A 24,311-nucleotide genomic window follows, 5' to 3' on the forward strand; every position below is an offset into this window, starting at 1 on the left:
TTGAGAATCAGTTATTCAGTAGAGTGCAGTGAATTGGAGTTGAGGAGAGAGCAAGCAGAGCATGTTTAGAGGTCTTTTGTCGCTGTCCTTGGTCTGGGTAAGTGCTTGTGTGGCCAACGAGTCAGTTATAATAACGTGGTGAGTAGACACTTTGAAGCCAGTCGTTTCAATGCATCAGTTTCCAAGTCTGTAATGGATTTTCATTGTGAGTTAGTGTGAACAATTGTATTTAACTTTATTTTGAGAATCAGTTATTCAGTAGAGTGCAGTGAATTGGAGTTGAGGAGAGAGCAAGCAGAGCATGTTTAGAGGTCTTTTGTCGCTGTCCTTGGTCTGGGTAAGTGCTTGTGTGGCCAACGAGTCAGTTATAATAACGTGGTGAGTAGACACTTTGAAGCCAGTCGTTTCAATGCATCAGTTTCCAAGTCTGTAATGGATTTTCATTGTGAGTTAGTGTGAACAATTGTATTTAACTTTATTTTGAGAATCAGTTATTCAGTAGAGTGCAGTGAATTGGAGTTGAGGAGAGAGCAAGCAGAGCATGTTTAGAGGTCTTTTGTCGCTGTCCTTGGTCTGAGTAAGTGCTTGTGTGGCCAACGAGTCAGTTATAATAACGTGGTGAGTAGACACTTTGAAGCCAGTCGTTTCAATGCATCAGTTTCCAAGTCTGTAATGGATTTTCATTGTGAGTTAGTGTGAACAATTGTATTTAACTTTATTTTGAGAATCAGTTATTCAGTAGAGTGCAGTGAATTGGAGTTGAGGAGAGAGCAAGCAGAGCATGTTTAGAGGTCTTTTGTCGCTGTCCTTGGTCTGAGTAAGTGCTTGTGTGGCCAACGAGTCAGTTATAATAACGTGGTGAGTAGACACTTTGAAGCCAGTCGTTTCAATGCATCAGTTTCCAAGTCTGTAATGGATTTTCATTGTGAGTTAGTGTGAACAATTGTATTTAACTTTATTTTGAGAATCAGTTATTCAGTAGAGTGCAGTGAATTGGAGTTGAGGAGAGAGCAAGCAGAGCATGTTTAGAGGTCTTTTGTCGCTGTCCTTGGTCTGGGTAAGTGCTTGTGTGGCCAACGAGTCAGTTATAATAACGTGGTGAGTAGACACTTTGAAGCCAGTCGTTTCAATGCATCAGTTTCCAAGTCTGTAATGGATTTTCATTGTGAGTTAGTGTGAACAATTGTATTTAACTTTATTTTGAGAATCAGTTATTCAGTAGAGTGCAGTGAATTGGAGTTGAGGAGAGAGCAAGCAGAGCATGTTTAGAGGTCTTTTGTCGCTGTCCTTGGTCTGGGTAAGTGCTTGTGTGGCCAACGAGTCAGTTATAATAACGTGGTGAGTAGACACTTTGAAGCCAGTCGTTTCAATGCATCAGTTTCCAAGTCTGTAATGGATTTTCATTGTGAGTTAGTGTGAACAATTGTATTTAACTTTATTTTGAGAATCAGTTATTCAGTAGAGTGCAGTGAATTGGAGTTGAGGAGAGAGCAAGCAGAGCATGTTTAGAGGTCTTTTGTCGCTGTCCTTGGTCTGAGTAAGTGCTTGTGTGGCCAACGAGTCAGTTATAATAACGTGGTGAGTAGACACTTTGAAGCCAGTCGTTTCAATGCATCAGTTTCCAAGTCTGTAATGGATTTTCATTGTGAGTTAGTGTGAACAATTGTATTTAACTTTATTTTGAGAATCAGTTATTCAGTAGAGTGCAGTGAATTGGAGTTGAGGAGAGAGCAAGCAGAGCATGTTTAGAGGTCTTTTGTCGCTGTCCTTGGTCTGAGTAAGTGCTTGTGTGGCCAACGAGTCAGTTATAATAACGTGGTGAGTAGACACTTTGAAGCCAGTCGTTTCAATGCATCAGTTTCCAAGTCTGTAATGGATTTTCATTGTGAGTTAGTGTGAACAATTGTATTTAACTTTATTTTGAGAATCAGTTATTCAGTAGAGTGCAGTGAATTGGAGTTGAGGAGAGAGCAAGCAGAGCATGTTTAGAGGTCTTTTGTCGCTGTCCTTGGTCTGGGTAAGTGCTTGTGTGGCCAACGAGTCAGTTATAATAACGTGGTGAGTAGACACTTTGAAGCCAGTCGTTTCAATGCATCAGTTTCCAAGTCTGTAATGGATTTTCATTGTGAGTTAGTGTGAACAATTGTATTTAACTTTATTTTGAGAATCAGTTATTCAGTAGAGTGCAGTGAATTGGAGTTGAGGAGAGAGCAAGCAGAGCATGTTTAGAGGTCTTTTGTCGCTGTCCTTGGTCTGGGTAAGTGCTTGTGTGGCCAACGAGTCAGTTATAATAACGTGGTGAGTAGACACTTTGAAGCCAGTCGTTTCAATGCATCAGTTTCCAAGTCTGTAATGGATTTTCATTGTGAGTTAGTGTGAACAATTGTATTTAACTTTATTTTGAGAATCAGTTATTCAGTAGAGTGCAGTGAATTGGTTAGATGTGGGGAAATTGCATAGATTAAAGAATCACTGGAATGGACAATGCCACTGGCACAAATTAAACTTTGTCTATGTACGCTCTGCTTGCTTTAAGTACACTTGATATTCCAAATCACATTGCATTCTTGTATATATTATCACTCTTACCCACCTCCATAGCTGAGTGGTCACTGTAGATGGCTGCCATGTGAACTCAGATTAGATTGGATTAGATTAGTACTTGTTCCATAGATCATGAATACGACACTTCTAATGATGTGGAACGTGTCAGGTTAATAAAAGGTGTCTATACAAGATATTACATTAGACAAAATATTACAACACACTCAATATTTTTAATTTTTATTTTAAAAATTTTTTTTTGTGGGCTTGGGAAATTACCCACTTACTATATCCAAAAATTCGTCTAATGAGTAGAACGAGTTGCCATTAAGAAATTCTTTTAATTTCCTTTTAAATGCTATATGGCTATCTGATAGACTTTTGATACTATTAGGTAAGTGACCAAAGACTTTTGTGGCAGCATAATTTATCCCCTTCTGATACAAAGTTAGATTTAACCTTGAGTAGTGAAGATCATCCTTTCTCCTAGTGTTGTAGCCATGTACACTGCTATTACTTTTGAATTCATTCGGATTGTTAATAACAAATTTCATAAGTGAATAAATATATTGTGAGGCTACAGTGAAGATTTCTAGTGTCTCCAGGATGATCTTGGATGAGCTCCAGCAATTATTCTGATTACACGCTTTTGTGCAATGAACACTCTTTTACTCAATGATGAGTTATCCCAGAATATGATGCCATACGAAAGCAGAGAATGAAAATAGGCGTGGTAAGCTAATTTACTCAGATGTATATCGCCAAAATTTGCAATGACCCTAATAGCATAAGTAACTGAACTCAAACATTTCAGCAGACCCTCAGTGTGTTTTTTCCAGTTCAACCCTTCATCAATGCATACACCTAGAAATTTAGAATCTTCTACCTTAGCTACCGATTTCTGATCGAAGTCTATATTTATTAATGGGGTCATTCCATTTACTGTGTGGAACTGTATATACTGTGTTTTGTCAAAGTTTAATGAGAGCCCATTTGCAGAGAACCACTTAATGATTTTCTGAAAAACATCGTTTACAATTTCACCAGTTAATTCTTGTCTTTCGAGTGTGATAGCAAAAAGTACCAGCTTTACATCTTCGTGAATATAGAATGGCAAGTCATTAATATATATTAAGAACAGCAGAGGACCCAAGACCGAACCTTGCGGCACCCCATTCTTGGTTGTTCCCCAATTTGAGAAATCACCAGTTTTTTTGCATATTATGTGAACTGTTTATTTCAACTTTCTGCACTCTTCCAGTTAGGTATGATTTAAACCATTTGAGCACTGTCCCATTCATACCACAGTACTTGAACTTATCTAGAAGTATTCCATGATTTACACAATCAAAAGCCTTTGGTAGATCACAAAAAATCCCAATGGGTGACTTCCGGTTACTCAGAGCATTTAATATTTCATTAGTGAAAGGATATATAGCTTTTTCCGTTGAGAAACCCTTCTGGAAACCAAACTGACATTATGTTAAAACTTTATTTTTACAAAGGTGTGAAGCTACTCTACAATACATTACTTTTTAAAGGATTTTGGATAAGGCAGTCAGAAGAGAGATTGCGCGGTAGTTGTTGACATCAGTCGTATCCCCTTTTTTATGCAGTGGTTTAACAATGGCATACTTCAGTCTATCTGGGAAAATGCCCCGCTTCAGAGAGCTATTACAAATGTGACTGAGAATCCCACTTATTTCTTGGGAACAAGCTTTTATTATCCTGCTGGAAATGCCATCAATTCCATGTGAGCTTTTATTCATTAGAGAGTTTATTATCTTCCTAATTTCAGAGGGAGAGGTGGGTGGAATTTCAATTGTATCAAATAGTGTGGGTAAGGCCTCTTCCATTAACTGCCTTGCTTCTTCTAATGAACATTTAGATCATATTTTCTCTACAACATTTAAAAAATGATTATTCAAAATGTTTTAGACTTCCAGCTTGTTGTTTATCAAGTTTTCATTCGCTTTTCAGTTTTAGTTCCTGGGACTGTCAAGGATTTTTCTTTGGCGAGAGGACTGGACTGGGATGCACTCACCCTCGTGATGCCAAATGAGGAGCTGCCTGAGTGAGAGATAGCATCTTCAAGGTGTAAACGTCGACAACAGCTGGAAGAGTGGTGTGCTGATCTCCTGCCCCTACATACCGCATCTGCATGACGCCATGTGGTAGAGGATGACATGTGAACTAGTCGACATTGTGCGGTATCTAGGATCTGATCGCAGAGTTTCGTTTTCATTCCATTATCAGTCTTTGTAAGCCAACCACTCCAAATAACTTGTTTTCTTGACTTAAATGAAACTGAAATTGAACCTATAGGGGTTGGATAAAAATATGGAAACACCACGAGAAATGCTAACGCGAACATAAATGCAGATGCTGGGCAAGTCTGCAGAGTGCATTGTTGTATTTGACCATGAACGGTATCAGTACAATGTCCTCAATACGTTCAAATGTCAGTGTTCTGTATAGTTGTGTGCGCATTATGTTGGAGCTAACCGAATGCAAACTTGGATAAATTGTTGGTGCTCGTATGATGAGTGCGTCCATAACCAAGGTTGCTGAAGTGTTTTGTTGCTAAAGAGGCATCGTATCGAAAAATTGACGCATACAGAAAGCGAAGGAACATCATCAGCTAAGTCACAATGTGGATAAAAGTGTGTGTTGAGTGATCGTGTCGGACGGGCACTGACGAGGATTCTGACGAAAAGTAAGAGAACGAGAGCTGCAAAAGTCTCTGCAGAATTCCATGTCCCTCTCGAGAACTCTTTCGGCATCAAAACAACACTCGTGATGACTGGGTGTTGTGTGATGTCCTTAGGTTAGTTAGATTTAAGTAGTTCTAAGTTCTAGGGGACTGCTGACCATAGACGTTAAGTCCCATAGTGCTCAGAGCCATTTGAACCATTTTTTTAACCAAAACAACACTAAGGGAGCTCCATGATCAGGAAACTGCAGGGAAAGCTGGAATTCCAAAACCACTCATCGGTGATGCAATGACTGTAACAAGAAAACCTGGTACCGAAGCCATAAAACATGGACTATGGTGCAATGGAAGAAAATCATTTGGTCGGTTGAGTCTTGTTTCATACCGTTTCCAACCTCTGGCCGAGTCTACGTCGCAAGAGCGAAACATAGCTGGGATTCTGTGATGAATTTGGCTTCCATATCATGGTATTTCATGGGCCCCATGATTACGCTGCAAGGTCGCATTACTGCCATGGATTATGTGATCATTTTAGCTGATCAGGTTCAACCCATGGTACAATGTATGTTCCATAATGGTAATGCTGCTTCCCAAGACGTCAGAGACCCTGTTCACATCTTGCATTATCCAGAAATGGATTACTGAGGACGAGGGTGAATTGTACCCTGGCCATCATAGTCATCACATATCAGAGTTATTGAGCCTTTGTGCTCAACTTCGGGGTGTGCAGTCGCTATCCAGCTCCATCCTCGTTCCTTGAACGTGCCACTATTTTACAGGAAGAATAGTATAAGATTCCTTTGAAACTATGCAGGACCTGTATTTATGCACTGAGAAACGATTGGAAGCTGTTTTGAATGCCAACCGTTTCGTACACCATATCTGGCATGGTAATGTGTTGTGGGTTCGATGTTTCCGTATTTTTGTCGACCTCCTTAATTACATTATCAGGGTACTAATTGTCCTAAAGCACTATTCCCATTTTATCTTATTTAGCGTTTCATATTTGTTTGCGATTTTAAATGTATTCAGTTCTTTAAGTGGGCGTATTAGGCCTATTATTTAAGGAATTTCTTAAGGGCACAATACAACAGCGCACAGCCAGACTCCTATATTAGCAGATGAACCACTAAATTTATTAAATGGTTGTGTTTTTTTTTTTTTTTTTTTTGCTATACAGCAACTGGTGCTTACCAGTTGGTTAGGATTCACAGAAAATAAAGCACGAGCAGAAAATGTGACGTTGCAAACATACTATGTTTGAGCGGTGTTAAGACTTTTCTCTCAGATGCCACAAAAGAAATTTAAAAAAATACCCCAATTACAGTCACGTACAAACAACAGATACACATAGGATGCAACTCTCATACAGTATGTCTGGAGGAAAAAGCACATTCAGATTAGGTGGCTGAACAATCTCCTCAGATTCTCTCACCCAACTATGCTGCATCACTCTTTGATCACTACTTTGGTATAGTTCGTCATGAACAAATCAGTCTGTGAAAGACAATTCAGATAATCAGGTGGGTTGTGCACATCTCAGCAAGATATTAGTCATGTTCCGAAAAGCCATAAGTTTGTATATATATCCTCGGCAATGTGTTTAAATAGGAGAAAAGTCACTCTTTGATCCCAACAGCGTGTAGCATGCTTATGACTCTAGAAGCAAAGAAGATATCAACTTTGGCCTACAACACTGAGTATGATAGAAAGGTATCCAGTTCAGTGGATACATGATTTTTAATGCCCGCACTTCAGAAATTAAGATTCTGGTGGATTACGTGCCCTTGTTTAGACAAAAGTAAGATATTTCCTGTTGCAGGGGTCGTTTTACAGTTATGAAGAGTTCCTGATTCGTAACATATAATATTTATGTGCTTGTAGGATTTATACGCATCCTGAGATCTATGTATGAAAGTATGTGTATTTATCATTGTGAGTGTATTTAAATATTGTATTTCATCTGTAAATGAACCTGCTTAACATGAACATCTGCAAGTCTGTAAGTGAATAATACTACCTATTTACGTAACCCATAGACTGCTGTATTGCAATAGCAAGAAGAATTTAATAAAATTTATGTGGCCGACATCTTACGAACTGTTTCGAAGAAGGATAAATGTTGTATTGGAAGGTAATACTAAGAATTAATGTTATGGTAAAACCATAAAGTTTGGCATAAATGGCACACTCCACTTGGCTTTCGTTTGACCTGTTGATAATTGCTCAGTCAGCACTAGAAACCCTGTAGTTATCTGTGGTGTGCTGTTCATGGTGTAGGCCAACTTTCTTCATGCGCAAAAGATATACCACATTTCAATCCAACAAGTTTCCTAACACCATCTGAGATTCCAAGGGAGACATATCGTCTCCTGTTCGCTCTGTGAGTGAGCAGGTGGCCGTCCTTTCAGCAAGGTCTGAGCAGGCACACGTGGGTGGAGTTTGCTAGTTATCAGGAGCTCCAACGCGATTTGTGCAGCACCTTAGGAAGTTCAGGGTGCAGTATTCTGCAAATTGTGGCTCACATCGGAACTACGACGCCTGTTGCATCTGTTCTGAAGCTATTCTCAGTTCATACAGCAGCTGGTGGAGGTGGTGGAGGCTGCCTGCCTCACATGCGGGTTGCTAGCAGAACTTGCAGCTTGCAGCACTGTTCCCAGAGTTGAATGGGGTTCTTTGGTTTGGAGCCGAATGGAAGGTCAATCAAAGACTTCATTGACTCTGTGACGGTCTTTGTTGCAGATTTCTAGACCTGCGTTATCAGGTGAGAATTGTAGGCTCCCCTTGACGGGTCAGGTGTGCATTACACAAAGAAAGTAGCTACTCAGATAGCACATGAGACGGTATCTAATAGTTACAGCTTGGTAGTTGCTCTTCTAAACAGCATCCCATACGAGCAAACCAGTTGCGTCCTCAGCTGCAGTTACTCGTACTTTAGGTACCTGGGCTATGCACGGCTCTGTTTAAAAAGAATAGCTCGATACAGTCATAGGGTCAAGTTGTGTATGTCTGCTTTCATGCCCTGCAGCTAATTCGCTGCAAATAACAACCTGTAGCTATGATCCTGCAGTCAAATAGTCTATGTATTGGCTATTGTTGTTGCGGTCTTCAGTCCAGAGACTGGTTTGATGCGGCTCTCCACGCCACTCTATCCTGTGCAATCCTCTTCATCTCCCAGTACCTACTGCAACCTACATCCTTCTGAATCTCCTTAGTGTATCCATCTCTTGGTCGCCCTCTACGATTTTTACCCTCCACGCTGCCCTCCAATACTAAATTGGTGATCCCTTGATGCCTCAGAACATGTCCTACCAACCGATCCCTTCTAGTCAAGTTGTGCCACAAATTTCTCTTCTCCCCAGTTCTACTCAATACCTCCTCATTAGTTACGCGATCTACCCATCTAATCTTCAGCATTCTTCTGTAGCACCACAGTGTGCTCCCTGCCGCCGTTGGATAAGCAGCTGCAGCAGCAAGTCGTATACTGCTAGCTCACTCATTTGTTACATAGTTTAATTCTTAATTTCTTTGCGTGTTTTTGGTACTTGCATTGTTTAATTCATAAATTTCGGGCGTATTATAGTATTTGAGAGTTGTAGCATCGCGTTTTAGTACCTGAATAGTGTAAATTCGCGTAGTCGTCTGTCATCTGTTTTTGTTTTGAACAGCCAGTGTCGGTTGGTCACAGTCAGTGTGCTCCCTGTCGCCGTTGGATAAGCAGCTGCAGCAGCAAGTCGTATACTCCTAGCTCACTCATTTGTTACATAGTTTAATTCTTAATTTCTTTGCGTGTTTTTGGTACTTGCATTGTTTAATTCATAAATTTCGGGCGTATTATAGTATTTGAGAGTTGTAGCGTCGCGTTTTAGTACCTGAATAGTGTAAATTCGCGTAGTCGTCTGTCATCTGTTTTTGTAACGAACGGCCAGTGTCGGTTGGTCACAGTCAGTGTGCTCCCTGCCGCCGTTGGATAAGCAGCTGCAGCAGCAAGTCGTATACTCCTAGCTCACTCATTTGTTACATAGTTTAATTCTTAATTTCTTTGCGTGTTTTTGGTACTTGCATTGTTTAATTCATAAATTTCGGGCGTATTATAGTATTTGAGATTTGTAGCATCGCGTTTTAGTACCTGAATAGTGTAAATTCGCGTAGTCGTCTGTCATCTGTTTTTGTTTTGAACAGCCAGTGTCGGTTGGTCACAGTCAGTGTGCTCCCTGTCGCCGTTGGATAAGCAGCTGCAGCAGCAAGTCGTATACTCCTAGCTCACTCATTTGTTACATAGTTTAATTCTTAATTTCTTTGCGTGTTTTTGGTACTTGCATTGTTTAATTCATAAATTTCGGGCGTATTATAGTATTTGAGAGTTGTAGCGTCGCGTTTTAGTACCTGAATAGTGTAAATTCGCGTAGTCGTCTGTCATCTGTTTTTGTAATGAACGGCCAGTGTCGGTTGGTCACAGTCAGTGTGCTCCCTGCCGCCGTTGGATAAGCAGCTGCAGCAGCAAGTCGTATACTCCTAGCTCACTCATTTGTTACATAGTTTAATTCTTAATTTCTTTGCGTGTTTTTGGTACTTGCATTGTTTAATTCATAAATTTCGGGCGTATTATAGTATTTGAGAGTTGTAGCATCGCGTTTTAGTACTCGAATAGTGTTAAATCGCGTAGTCTCCTTCCGCCGCCGAGCAGTGTGTCAGCAGTGCACAAGTGGCAGCATTACTGCATTTACTAGGCAATCTTGTATTTTAATAACCGTTTCAATTTTGTGTCGTTTTGTTTGCGTTCTCTGTAGATTAGTTCAGACGTTCTTTGCACAACAGTTTTTAGCATGGATAGGGACTGCAACTGCTGTGTTCGGATGCAGGCTGAGTTGGCATCCCTTCGCTCCCAGCTTCAGGCAGTGTTGGCTTCGGTCACACAGCTTGAGGCTGTTGCCAATGGGCATCACTGTGGGGGTCCGGATGGGGGTTTGTCGGGGACGGCCAGCTCGTCCCACGCATCCCCTGATCGGACTACGACTGTGGTTGCCCGGGATACTGCCCGCATTGAGGCTGATCCCTCACCTGTGGTAGAGTGGGAGGTCGTCTCAAGGTGTGGCAGGGGGCGAAAGACATTCCGGAGGGCTGAACGGAAGGCCTCTCCAGTTTGTCTGACGAACCGGTTTCAGGCTCTGTCTCAGGCTGATACTGATCTTCGGCCTGACATGGCTGCTTGTCCTGTTCCAGAGGTTGCCCCTCAGTCTGCAAGATCCGGGCAGTCGCAGAGGGTGGGCTTACTGGTAGTTGGGAGCTCCAACGTCAGGCGCGTAATGGGGCCCCTTAGGGATATGGCAGCAAGGGAGGGGAAGAAAACCAAAGTGCACTCCGTGTGCATACCGGGGGCAGTCATTCCAGATGTGGAAAGGGTCCTTCCGGATGCCATGAAGGGTACAGGGTGCACCCATCTGCAGGTGGTCGCTCATGTCGGCACCAATGATGTGTGTCGCTATGGATCGGAGGAAATCCTCTCTGGCTTCCGGCGGCTATCTGATTTGGTGAAGACTGACAGTCTCGCTAGTGGGATGAAAGCAGAGCTCACCATCTGCAGCATCGTCGACAGGACTGACTGCGGACCTTTGGTACAGAGACGAGTGGAGGGTCTGAATCAGAGGCTGAGACGGTTCTGCGACCGTGTGGGCTGCAGATTCCTCGACTTGCGCCATAGGGTGGTGGAGTTTCGGGTTCCGCTGGATAGGTCAGGAGTCCACTACACGCAACAAGCGGCTACACGGGTAGCAGGGGTTGTGTGGCGTGGGCTGGGCGGTTTTTTAGGTTAGATGGCCTCGGGCAAGTGCAGAAAGGGCAACAGCCTCAACGGGTGCGGGGCAAAGTCAGGACATGCGGGGACCAAGCAGCAATCGGTTTTGTAATTGTAAACTGTCGAAGCTGCGTTGGTAAAGTACCGGAACTTCAAGCGCTGATAGAAAGCACCGAAGCTGAAATCGTTATAGGTACAGAAAGCTGGCTGAAGCCAGAGATAAATTCTGCCGAAATTTTTACAAAGGCACAGACGGTGTTTAGAAAGGATAGATTGCATGCAACCGGTGGTGGAGTGTTCGTCGCTGTTAGTAGTAGTTTATCCTGTAGTGAAGTAGAAGTGGATAGTTCCTGTGAATTATTATGGGTGGAGGTTACACTCAACAACCGAGCTAGGTTAATAATTGGCTCCTTTTACCGACCCCCCCGACTCAGCAGCATTAGTGGCAGAACAACTGAGAGAAAATTTGGAATACATTTCACATAAATTTTCTCAGCATGTTATGGTCTTAGGTGGAGATTTCAATTTACCAGATATAGACTGGGACACTCAGATGTTTAGGACGGGTGGTAGGGACAGAGCATCGAGTGACATTATACTGAGTGCACTATCCGAAAATTACCTCGAGCAATTAAACAGAGAACCGACTCGTGGAGATAACATCTTGGACCTACTGATAACAAACAGACCCGAACTTTTCGACTCTGTAAGAGCAGAACAGGGAATCAGTGATCATAAGGCCGTTGCAGCATCCCTGAATATGGAAGTTAATAGGAATATAAAAAAAGGGAGGAAGGTTTATCTGTTTAGCAAGAGTAATAGAAGGCAGATTTCAGACTACCTAACAGATCAAAACGAAAATTTCTGTTCCTACGCTGACAATGTTGAGTGTTTATGGAAAAAGTTCAAGGCAATCGTGAAATGCGTTTTAGACAGGTACGTGCCGAGTAAAACTGTGAGGGACGGGAAAAACCCACCGTGGTACAACAACAAAGTTAGGAAACTACTGCGAAAGCAAAGAGAGCTTCACTCCAAGTTTAAACGCAGCCAAAACCTCTCAGACAAACAGAAGCTAAACGATGTCAAAGTTAGCGTAAGGAGGGCTATGCGTGAAGCGTTCAGTGAATTCGAAAGTAAAATACTAGGTACCGACTTGACAGAAAATCCTAGGAAGTTCTGGTCTTACGTTAAATCAGTAAGTGGCTCAAAACATCATGTCCAGACACTCCGGGATGATGATGGCATTGAAACAGAGGATGACAAGCGTAAAGCTGAAATACTAAACAGCTTTTTCCAAAGCTGTTTCACAGAGGAAGACCGCACTGCAGTTCCTTCTCTAAATCCTCGCACCAACGAAAAAATGGCTGACATCGAAATAAGTGTCCAAGGAATAGAAAAGCAACTCGAATCACTCAACAGAGGAAAGTCCACTGGACCTGACGGGATACCAATTCGATTCTACACAGAGTACGCGAAAGAACTTGCCCCCCTTCTAACAGCCGTGTACCGCAAGTCTCTAGAGGAACAGAAGGTTCCAAATGATTGGAAAAGAGCACAGGTAGTCCCAGTCTTCAAGAAGGGTCGTCGAGCAGATGCGCAAAACTATAGACCTATATCTCTGACGTCGATCTGTTGTAGAATTTTAGAACATGTGTTTTGCTCGAGTATCATGTCGTTTTTGGAAACTCAGAATCTACTATGTAGGAATCTACATGGATTCCGGAAACAGCGATCGTGTGAAACCCAACTCGCTTTATTTGTTCATGAGACCCAGAAAATATTAGATACAGGCTCCCAGGTAGATGCTATTTTTCTTGACTTCCGGAAGGCGTTCGATACAGTTCCGCACTGTCGCCTGATAAACAAAGTAAGAGCCTACGGAATATCAGACCAGCTGTGTGGCTGGATTGAAGAGTTTTTAACAAACAGAACACAGCATGTTGTTATCAACGGAGAGACGTCTACAGACATTAAAGTAACCTCTGGCGTGCCACAGGGGAGTGTTATGGGACCATTGCTTTTCACAATATATATAAATGACCTAGTAGATAGTGTCGGAAGTTCCATGCGGCTTTTCGCGGATGATGCTGTAGTATACAGAGAAGTTGCAGCATTAGAAAATTGTAGCGAAATGCAAAAAGATCTGCAGCGAATAGGCACTTGGTGCAGGGAGTGGCAACTGACCCTTAACATAGACAAATGTAATGTATTGCGAATACATAGAAAGAAGGATCCTTTATTGTATGATTATATGATAGCGGAACAAACACTGGTAGCAGTTACTTCTGTAAAATATCTGGGAGTATGCGTGCGGAACGATTTGAAGTGGAATGATCATATAAAATTAATTGTTGGTAAGGCGGGTACCAGGTTGAGATTCATTGGGAGAGTCCTTAGAAAATGTAGTCCATCAACAAAGGAGGTGGCTTACAAAACACTCGTTCGACCTATACTTGAGTATTGCTCATCATTGTGGGATCCGTACCAGATCGGGTTGACGGAGGAGATAGAGAAGATCCAAAGAAGAGCGGCGCGTTTCGTCACAGGGTTATTTGGTAACTGTGATAGCGTTACGGAGATGTTTAACAAACTCAAGTGGCAGACTCTGCAAGAGAGGCGCTCTGCATCGCGGTGTAGCTTGCTCGCCAGGTTTCGAGAGGGTCCGTTTCTGGATGAGGTATCGAATATATTGCTTCCCCCTACTTATACCTCCCGAGGAGATCACGAATGTAAAATTAGAGAGATTAGAGCGCGCACAGAGGCTTTCAGACAGTCGTTCTTCCCGCGAACAATACGCGACTGGAACAGGAAAGGGAGATAATGACAGTGGCACGTAAAGTGCCCTCCGCCACGCACCGTTGGGTGGCTTGCGGAGTATAAATGTAGATGTAGATGTAGATTTCGAAAGCTTCTATTCTCTTCTCGCCCAAACTAGTTATCGTCCATGTTTCAGTTCCTTACATGACTACACTCGATACAAATACTTTCAGAAACGACTTCCTGACACTTAAATCTATACTCAATGTTAACAAATTTCTCTTCTTCAGAAACGCTTTCCTTGCCATTGCCAGTCTACATTTTATATCCTCTCTACTTCGACCATCATCAGTTATTTTGCTCCCCAAATAGCAAAACTCATTTACTGCTTTAAGCGTCTCATTTCCTAATCTAATTCCCTCAGCATCACCAGACTTAATTAGACTACATTCCATTATCCTCGTTTTGCTTTTGTTGATATTCATCTTATATCCTCCTATCAAGACACTGTCCAGTCCGTTTAACTGGTCTTCCAAGTCCTTTGCTGTCTCTGACATAATTACAATGTCATCGGCGAACCTCAAAGTTTTTATTTCTTCTCCATGGATTTTAACACCTACCCCGAATTTTTCTCTTGTTTCCTTTACTGCTTGCTTAATATACAGATGGAATAACATCGGGGATAGGCTACAACCCTGTCTCACTCCCTTCCCAATCATTGCTTCCCTGTCATGCCCCTCGACTCTTATAACTGCCATCTGGTTTCAGTACAAATTTTAAATAGCCTTTCGCTCCCTATATTTTACCCCTGCCACCTTCAGAATTTGAAAGAGAGGATTCCACTCAACATTGTCAAAAACTTTCTCTGAGTCTACAAATGCAGATGCGTAGGTTTGCCTTTCCTTAATCTATCTTCTAAGATAAGTCGTATGGTCAGTATTGCCTCACGTTTTCCAATATTTCTACGGAATCCAAACTGATCTTCCCCGAGGTTTTTCGCATCTGTCAACACCTGCTTTCTTTGGGATTGGCATTATTAAATTCTTCTTGAAGTCTGAGGGTATTTCGCCTGTCTCATACATCTTGCTCACCAGATGGTAGAGTTTTGTCAGACCTGGCTCTCCCAAGGCCGTCAGTAGTTCTAATGAAATGTTGTCTACTCCCGGGGTCTTGTTTCGACTCAGGTCGTTCAGTGCTCTATCAAACTCTTCACGCAGTATCCTGTCTTCCATTTCATCTTCATCTACATCCTCTTCCATTTCCAGAATATTGTCCTCAAGTACATCGCCCTTGCATAGACCCTCTATATACTCTTTCCACCTTTCTGCTTTCCCTTCTTTGCTTAGAACTGAGTTTCCATCTGAGCTCTTGATATTCATATAAGTGGTTCTCTTTTCGCCAAAGGTCTCTTTAATGTTCCTGTAGGCAGTATCTACTTAGCCCTAATGACATATGCCTCTACATCCTTACATTTGTCCTCTAGCCATCCCTGCTTAACCATTTTGCACTTCCTGTCGATCTCATTTTTGAGACGTTTGTATTCCTTTTTGTCTGCTTCATTTACTGCACTTTTATATTATCTTCTTTCATCAATTAAATTCAGTATTTCTTCTATTACCTAAGGATTTCTACATGCCCTCGTCTTTTTACCTACTTGATCCTCTGCTGCCTTCACTATTTCATCTCTCAAAGCTACCCATTCTTCTTCTGCTATATTTCTTTCCCCCCTTCCTGTCAATCGTTCCCTTATGCTCTCCCTGAAACTCTATACAACCTCTGTTTCTTTCAGTTTATCCAGGTCCCATCTCCTTAAATTCCCACGTTTTGTGCAGCTTCTTCACTTTTAATCTACAGTTCATAACCAATAGATTGTGGTCAGAGTCCACATGTGCCCCTGGAAATGTGTTAGAATTTAAAATCTGGTTCCTAAATCTCTGTCTTACCATTATATAATCTATCTGAAACCTTCCAGTATCCCCAGGCCTCTTCCATGTATATAACCTTCTTTCGTAATTCTTGAACCAAGTGTTAGTTATGATTAAGTTATGCTCTGTGCAAAATTCTACTAGGCGGCTTCCTCTTTCATTTCTACCCCCATTCCATATTCACCTACTACGTTTCCTTCTCTTCCTTTTCCTACTATCGAATTCCAGTCACCCATGAATATTAAATTTTCATCTCTCCTCACTATCTGAATAATTTCTTTTATCTCATCATACATTTCATCAATCCCTTCGTCATCTGCAGAGCTAGTTGGCATATAAAGTTGTACTACTGTGGTATGCGTGGGATTCGTGTCTATCTTGGCCACACTACGTTCACTATGCTGTTAGTAGTAGCTTACCTGCACTCCTATTTTTTTTATTCATTATTAAACCTACTCCAGCATTATCCCTATTTGATTTTGTGTTTATAACCTTGTATTCACCTGACCAGAAGTCTTGTTCCTCCTGCCACTGAACTTCACTAATTCCCACTATATCTAACTTTAACCCATCCATTTCCCTTTTTAAATTTTCTAACCTACCTGCCCGATTAAGGGATCTGATATTCCACTCTCCGATCCGTAGACCACCCGTTTTTTTTTTCTCCTGGTAACGACGTCCTCCTGAGTAGTCCCCGCCCGGAGATCCGAATGGGGGACTATTTTAACTTCGGAATATGTTACCCAAGAGGACTCCATCATCATTTAACCATACAGTAAAGCTGCATGCCCTCGGGAAAAATTACGGCTGTAGTTTCCCCTTGCATTCAGCCGTTCGCAGTACCAGCACAGCAAGGCCGTTTTGGTTAGTGTTACAAGGCCAGATCAGTCAATTATCTACACTGTTGCCCCTGCAACTACTGAAAAGGCTGCTGCCCCTCTTCCGGAACCACACGTTTGTGTGGCCTCTCAACAGATACCCCTCCGTTGTGGTTGCTCCTACGGTACGGCTATCTGTATCGCTGAAGCACGAAAGCCTCCCCATCAACGGCAACGTCCATGGTTCAAGGGGGGTGGAGGGGGGCATTCACTAGAATTGCGAATTACTAAATTACACATAAATATAAGACGAAATATAAATGATTAATTGAATAACAAGGGTGCTGTTCTAAAGCATGTAATTGATGTAGGTGACAGAGAATGATACTGAATAATGTTTGTTCAAGTAAGGACACCTCACATTAATGAGAAGTGGTCCTATGGTATTCACTTAATGTACAGACAAGGAATACACTTATCAAATGCAGTAACGTTACGTTGAAAACGTTATGAGAATGATAGCAAAACTACCAAACTTAACTGTAATCGAAGATACGCAAAAACTAAGTCCTTTTCATCATCATAATAATGAAATAGTCAGCTGCTCAAAACAGCTGTGAGTTAAACATGATGATTTACAAATTAACACCCATGAATCAAAGAACAGTAACTCGTACTCTGTCTATCCTCATTTCCTTAACACAATTGGAATAAGTCAGAGTCCTATTATGGAGCACATTTAGATCTCTAGAAATATACAGTCCCTTCAGTAATGTGATAGTGGCCGTTCACTGCCCAGAATCAAACATCTCCATGACTGAACGACGCATGTTACTGCAGGCAGGACTGCTCTCATTAAGAACTCGACACAGAGTATTTAGAATTGCTCCCTTGAGTTCTTTACTCGAGAAAAACAGTCACCATTTGACTCCTGTAGTGTACTGCTACTGTCTGCTTTTCTATTGACTGAAGGTCATGGCCATCCCCACCAAAAACAATCGTTTTTACATGCTACAGACATGATTTGATTCAAATTCTCCACTTTCCCACACTAATCTAACATATTATGACAATATTTACATCAAAGATATGTCATAAACATTCAGTTACGTTCAGATAATTTACAACAAATATGAGTAATAGTTGGTTCATAAACAAATAAGCCAATATTGTTGCACAAGTGGGTCCACATTAAATGAATGCAGATTATCGATAAATATTATTTTAAAAAATTACTTATTCGTAACAGAAGCGTCTTTTGGTTCTCTTTCCAATTGTGGTGTCCGATACACATGCTATTCACCACTATTAAATTGGCATAGTTTTTTTATAGCACTTGCAATCAACATTTGAATAAACTGGCAAAATTGTAAAGTGTTCATTAAATAAATATACAAGTGTGACAAAATGTGAGGTATTCACGCTGCATTCATTTGCATTGTGTTGTTGTGGAGATGTTCTGACAAATATTTGCATAATGAAAAAGATATAAAAGACGCCGTAAATCAGTAAATAAAATAGATACAGGTACGTAGCTTTAAGGGATAATAGGTATAGGGTAAAGCTGCCATGAGATAACATTTGTTAAATTCGAACAAAGGGATTAAAAGTTTTTATTCAGAGGTTCATTGTTTATTCATTGTGAAATATTAACGTCTTTAGTTTTAAAGATAGTGAAATATTGTTGTGCCATTGGGTGACCTCATTAATTTGGGATCGCCGATGTATCCAGATTTGTATTAATATGTGACAGTAAATTATTATAGACCCTCAAAGAGCTTTAAGAAGCCATCTTTCAGCTTGTCTGACATTGACATTTCTTGTAACATTGTCTCCTGCACAAAGGCCATGCTAGCGACAAACATCAAAATTCCCTGTACAGGGATTTTCCCTATTTCCTAATACGCTGGTTCTTTTTGCACCTGGACTCGCTTGTAGCAATCACTTAGCCAGAGCCGAGCGGTCTAGGGCGTTACAATCATGGATTGTGCGGCTGGTCCCGGCGGAGGTTCGAGTCCTCCCTCGGGCATGGGTGTGTGTGTTTGTCCCTAGGATAATTTAGGTTAAGTAGTGTGTAAGCTTAGGGACTGATGACCTTAACAGTTAAGTCCCATAAGATTTCACACACATTTGAACATTTTTGAACCTAGCCAGAGGCCGGAACTGCCGCCGAGCGCGCTGAGAACTGGGCCTGCTAGCGTTCAGCTGTACAACAAATTCGTCTTACCTCGCACCAATACTGGTAAACTCGTCTAAAAACGGATAACGTCACAGAGAGTACTTGTGGAATACACATGGGGACTTTTTAGGCTAGGAGGTAGTTTGAAGCACTTCGATAAACACTCACTAGTCGATTTGCAAGCAGCGAAATCAGATCCCGTACAAAATAAAAACACTTCAGCTGACAAAATTTTATCAGTAAATTGTCAAAGTATTCGTAACAAAGTTCCTGAATTTACTGCTCCCCAGGAAAGTTCTCACGCTCAAATTATTCTTCGGATTCAGAGTTGGCTAAAACCCGAAGCAGAAAGCTATGAAATATTTAGCGATTCATTGAATGTATATTTAAAACACACGTTAGACGCCATAGCAGGGGGAGTGTTCATTACAGCTGAGAAAAATATTAACTCTATCGAGGTGGAAAATGAATGTGACAGGGAGGTTATCTGATCGCATATAACAGGTGTAGGTGAAATCAAGTTAATTGTTGGATGTTTTCACTGTCCTCCCGAGTCCGCTGTGACAGTTCTGAAGTCATTCAAGGAAAGTGTAAGGTCAGTAGCGCGTAAATACCCTGATCATGTAATACTAGTTGGGGACGACGTTAAGCTGCAGAGTATAGCCTGAAACATCTATGGATTCATAGCAGGGGTTCAGACAGATAGTCTTGCGAAGTACTTTAGAATACGTTTCTAGAAAACTACCTTGGGCAGCTAGTTCTTCAGCCGGCACGCAATCAAAGTATCTTACACCTTGTAGCTACAAACTGGCTGAATCTCATCGACGGCGTCAGTGTAGGGTTCAAATGGTTCAAATGGCTCTGAGCACTATGGGACTTAACATCTGAGTCATAAGTCCCCTAGAACTAAGAACTACTTAAACCTTACTAACCTAAGGCCATCACACACTTCTATGCCCGAGGCAGGATTCGAACCTGCGACCGCAGCGGTCGCGCGGTTCCAGACTGAAGCGCCTAGAACCGCTCGGCCACACCGGCCGGCATCAGTGTAAGGGCAGGGAATAGTAATCATAATGTCATCATAGCGAATGTGGTTACAAGATTTAATAAAGCAGTCAAGAAGGCTAGAAAAGTGTATCTGTTAGAAACAGCGGCTAAGCCGTTGTTAGCATCTCACTTAGAGCTGACATAATTTAGATCCAGCATGGCGGATGTAGCGGAATTATGAACAAAATAGAAACAGCTTGTAAACCATGCTCTGGAGAGGTATTCGCCAAGTAAGTGGGTTAAGGACGAAAAAGAGCCACTGTGGTTTAACAGTGAAATGCTGTGACAGCTAAGGATTTTGTACTCTCGGTCCAAAAGAGAATACACAAATGAAGGCAGGCGAAAGATAGTACAGATTCGTGCGCCTGTCAAAATATCTATGCGTGAAGCATACAGATATTACAGGTTGGGGGCAAATAAAATTGGCCCGGACGAGTGGATGTGATTTGACGTGTATGTACTCATATAACTACACCACGTGCACGCTCACCACGTGATCAACACCGGTTCAGAGAGTAATGTGGACTGTGTCAGTGTGAGTGGAGCAGTGCAAAGGGGACGTTGGTACTCACAGTGGAGCGGTGGGTGTTCGTTGTGGAAAGTTAACGGGACAACAGACCTAAGGAGAGCACACACATCCATGCCCGAGGCAGGGTTCAAACCTGCGGCCGTAGCGGTCGCGCGGTTCCAGACTGAAGCGCTTAGAACCGCTTGGCCACTCTGGCCGGCTTGCTCAGAGTTCAATGGTGTCAAGTGCTACTAGCTAAGAGTGTCATGGAACACATCCCGAAAACGGCGTCAGACAGAATCTGTCAAAAAAACACTCCGAAACATGCCCGCGCTACAGAAGAGGTGGCTGCATTTCACCAGAAAATGCTTCAGAGTTCTACCAAATCAACCTGACGGCTGTCGCAAGAGATCAGAGTATCAGTCAATCATACGGACGAATACTCCACCTGAACCTGCAGATGCATCCCCAGTGAGTATTTGTTGTCCGTGCATTAAAACCAGCTGATGTTCCTGAGCGCCGGCTGCCGTGGCCGAACGGTTCTAGGCGCTTCAGTCTGGAACCGCGCTGCTGTACGGTCGCAGGTTCGAATCCTGCCTCGGGCATGGATGTGTGTTATGCCCTTAGGTTAGTTAGGTTTAAGTAGTTCTAAGTATAGGGTACTGATGACCTCAGAAGTTAAGTCCCATAGTGGTTAGACTCATTTTCTTTGTTCCTCAGCGCCTCCAGTTTTGTGAGTGGCTGTTCATAGAGATAACAATGAATGGTTTGAGCATGAGTCTGTTCTTTTTGTGTGGTGAAGCCTGGTTTCATCTGAGTGGTTATGTCAACCCACGGGATTACAGATTCTGGGCAGCGGAGAATCCGCATAACTTTCACGCACCATTGCACCATCAAAAGGTTAGGCTTTAGTGTACAGTGTCTGTACGCCGCATTAGTGGTCCCATCTTCTTTCATCAGACGCTGACTTTGGTGCGTTACATTGCCAACGTTTTGAAACCAGTAGTGACAGCATTAACGGAGGAGGAAAGACCTACATTTACTGCCAACAGGATGGAGCACCTGCCTATAACAGCCGGCCGAAACTTGTAGCACATTTACACAATCTTCATGCGTGACAGAGTTGTTAGCAGAGGTCAGTCTGGCCCCAGCCATAGCTGGCAACCCAGGTCACATGAGCTGTCCTGTCAGCGTGCGATTACTTTGTGTGGGGCCCCCTCAAGTCTAAGCTGTAACGCAACAACCCTCATAGTCATCAAGAACTACAGAAGAGCATGTCGGATGAGATTACTGAAATTCCAACATTCAAGCTTCAACAACTTGCTGACCAGGGCCCAAAAGTGCCAAGAGATGATGCATGATGGCCACTTTCAGCATCCGCTATAGTCTGCACTATCGTCATAGCTTAGCAAAAGATCTAGCCAGTAGCCAAGAACCCGAGAAAATCATGGTTCTATGTAAAGTCGTTAGAGGAGTCTAAAACTTCCATCCAGTCACTCTTTGACCGTTCTGGTGTGGCAGTAGAAGACAGCAGAACTAATGCCGAAATTTTAAATGTTCTGCTTAAGAAATCGTTGATGCAGAAGGATCGCAGAAACATACTCTCGTTTGACTCTCGCACAGAGTCCCGTATGGATGACGTAGTAATAAGCAGCCCTGGCGCAGAGACACAGTTCAAAGAGTTGAAAACAAATAAGTCGCCAGTTCCGGATGGAAACCCAATTCGGTTTTTCGAATAGTATACTAGGGCATTGGCCTCTTACTTAACTTGCATTTATCACGCCCATCGCAAACTCCTAAGCGACTGGAAAAAAAGCACCGGTGACTCTTGTATATAAGAGGGTTAAAAGAACGGGCCTGCAAAATAACAGACCAATGTCCTTAACATCGGTTTGCTGTATAACTCTTGAACATACGCAATTATAATACAATAAATTTCCTTGGGACCGAGAAGCTTATGTCCACGAATCAGCACGGTTTTAGAAAGCATAGCTCATGCGATATTCAGCTTGCTCTTTTCTCACATGATACATTCTGAACTATTTATGCAGGACAACAGGCAGATTCCATATTTATAAATTTCCGAAAAGCATTTGACACGCTACCCCACTGCAGACTGTTAACGAAGGTACGAGCATATAGCATAGATTGCCAGATATGTGAGTGGCTCGAAGACTTCTTAAGTTATGGAACCCAGTATGTAGTCCTCGATGGCGAGCGCTCATCAGAGACAAGGGTATCGTCAGGAGTGACCCAGGACCGCTGTTATTTTCTATGTGCATAAATGATCTGGCTGACGGGTGGGCAGGAATCTCCGGTTGTTTTCTGATGATGCTGTGGTGTACGGTAAGGTGTCAAAGTTGAGTGACTATAGGAGAATACAAGATGGCATACACAAAATTTCTAGTTGGTCTGATGAATGGCAGCTAGCTCTAAATGTAGAAATAAGTAATTTAATGCGGATGAGTGGGAAAACAAAAATCGTAACGTTCGAATGCAGCATTAGTACTCTACTGCTTGACAGAGTCACGTCGTTTAACTGTCTGAGCGTAAGATACAAAATTAATGAAATAGGACAACCATGTGAGGACTGTGGTAGGGAAAGCCAATGGTCGAATTCGGTTTATTAGGAGAAATTTGGGAAAATGTTTTTCGTCTATAAAGAAGACTGTATGCAGGACGCTAGTGCGACCTGTTCTTGAGTACTGCTCGAGTGTTTAGGTTCCGAACCAGGTCGCATAAAAGGAAGATATCGAAGCAGTTCAGAGGCAGGCTACTAGATTAGTTAGCGGTGGGTACAGAGATGCTTCGGGAACTGAAATGGGAATCCCTGGAGGAGCGGCAACATTCTTTTCGTGGAACAATATTGAGGAAATTTAGATAACCGGTATTTGAAGCTGACTGCGGAACAATTCCATTGTCGCCAACACACATTCCGCGTAAGGGCTACGAAGGTAAGATACGAGAAATTAGGGCCATATGGAGGCAAATAGGCAATCATTTTTCCCTTGCTCTATTTGCGAGTGAAATGGAAGAGGAAATGACTATCCGTCAAACACCGTACGGTGGCTCCTGGTATATGTACGTAGATATAGATTTCCAGTGAGGTGCCTTAATATCCAAACAACGAAATTCCTCAGCGATTTAAAATTAAAAAAAAAAAAGAGAGCAAAGCTGGTTATGTTATAAAGATTATACGGGGGTTGCCTGGAAAGTAAACAATGCTACGAATGCGAACCGTTACGTATGTGTTTGAAGTTTCCTAAGTGAGAGGGCCAAGTTTCCGTCACTTCCGACAGATAGCGCAGCTGCAGGACAGTTTCAAAATGGCGTCTGTAGGTGATGTACGTTACAAGCAACGTGGCGTCATTGAATTTCTCACTGCAGAGTTTCTTTAACTGTGCGGAATATTCACAAACGCTTGTGCAAAGTCTACGGAGCATCTGCTGTCGACGGATGTACAGATAGTCGCTGGGCACGAAGTGTGAGGTCATCAGAAGGCGGTTCGGCGGAGCTCCACAATTTGCAGCGGTCAGGGAGACCATCCAAGGCTGTCACATCTGATACACCTGACCTAGCCCACTTGTTTGGGCTACTAAGGAATGCCATTCGTGGAAGACATTTTGAGAACGATGAGGAGGTGATTTACACAGTGAAGCACTGACTCCGGTACCAGGATAAGCATTGGTACCGACAGGGCATACACACCCTTTTTTCGCGCTGGAGGAAGGCCGTAGAATGGGATGAAGATTGTGTGGAAAAATAGGGTGTGTAGATAGAACACCATTCTTTCATGTGTCTAATTCTCATAATGTTAAATAAAGAACTGTTGAAGAAAAAAATGTGGTGCATTTCTTTCTGGGCAACCCTCGTATTATATTACGTATATGATATATTCCTGAACAAATGACTGTGTGCTACTGTTATTACAAGAGTTCTACTTAACGTCACAGAATACATGTATGTCAAATTTTGAGGACTCAACTGGAAGACAATGCCTCTAACTTTCTATGTATCATGTAGAGG

General features: G+C 42.3%; 1 protein-coding gene across 1 annotated transcript in view; it reads right to left on the minus strand.

The window, feature by feature from the left end:
* The window catches only part of LOC126184477 (dynein axonemal heavy chain 7-like), a 1,143,184-nt gene that overhangs the window by 679,538 nt on the left and 439,335 nt on the right, over positions 1-24,311 (minus strand). The gene's annotated exons all lie outside the window — the stretch shown is intronic.

Source organism: Schistocerca cancellata, chromosome 4, assembly GCF_023864275.1.
Source record: "Schistocerca cancellata isolate TAMUIC-IGC-003103 chromosome 4, iqSchCanc2.1, whole genome shotgun sequence".
NCBI classification, from domain to species: domain Eukaryota; kingdom Metazoa; phylum Arthropoda; class Insecta; order Orthoptera; family Acrididae; genus Schistocerca; species Schistocerca cancellata.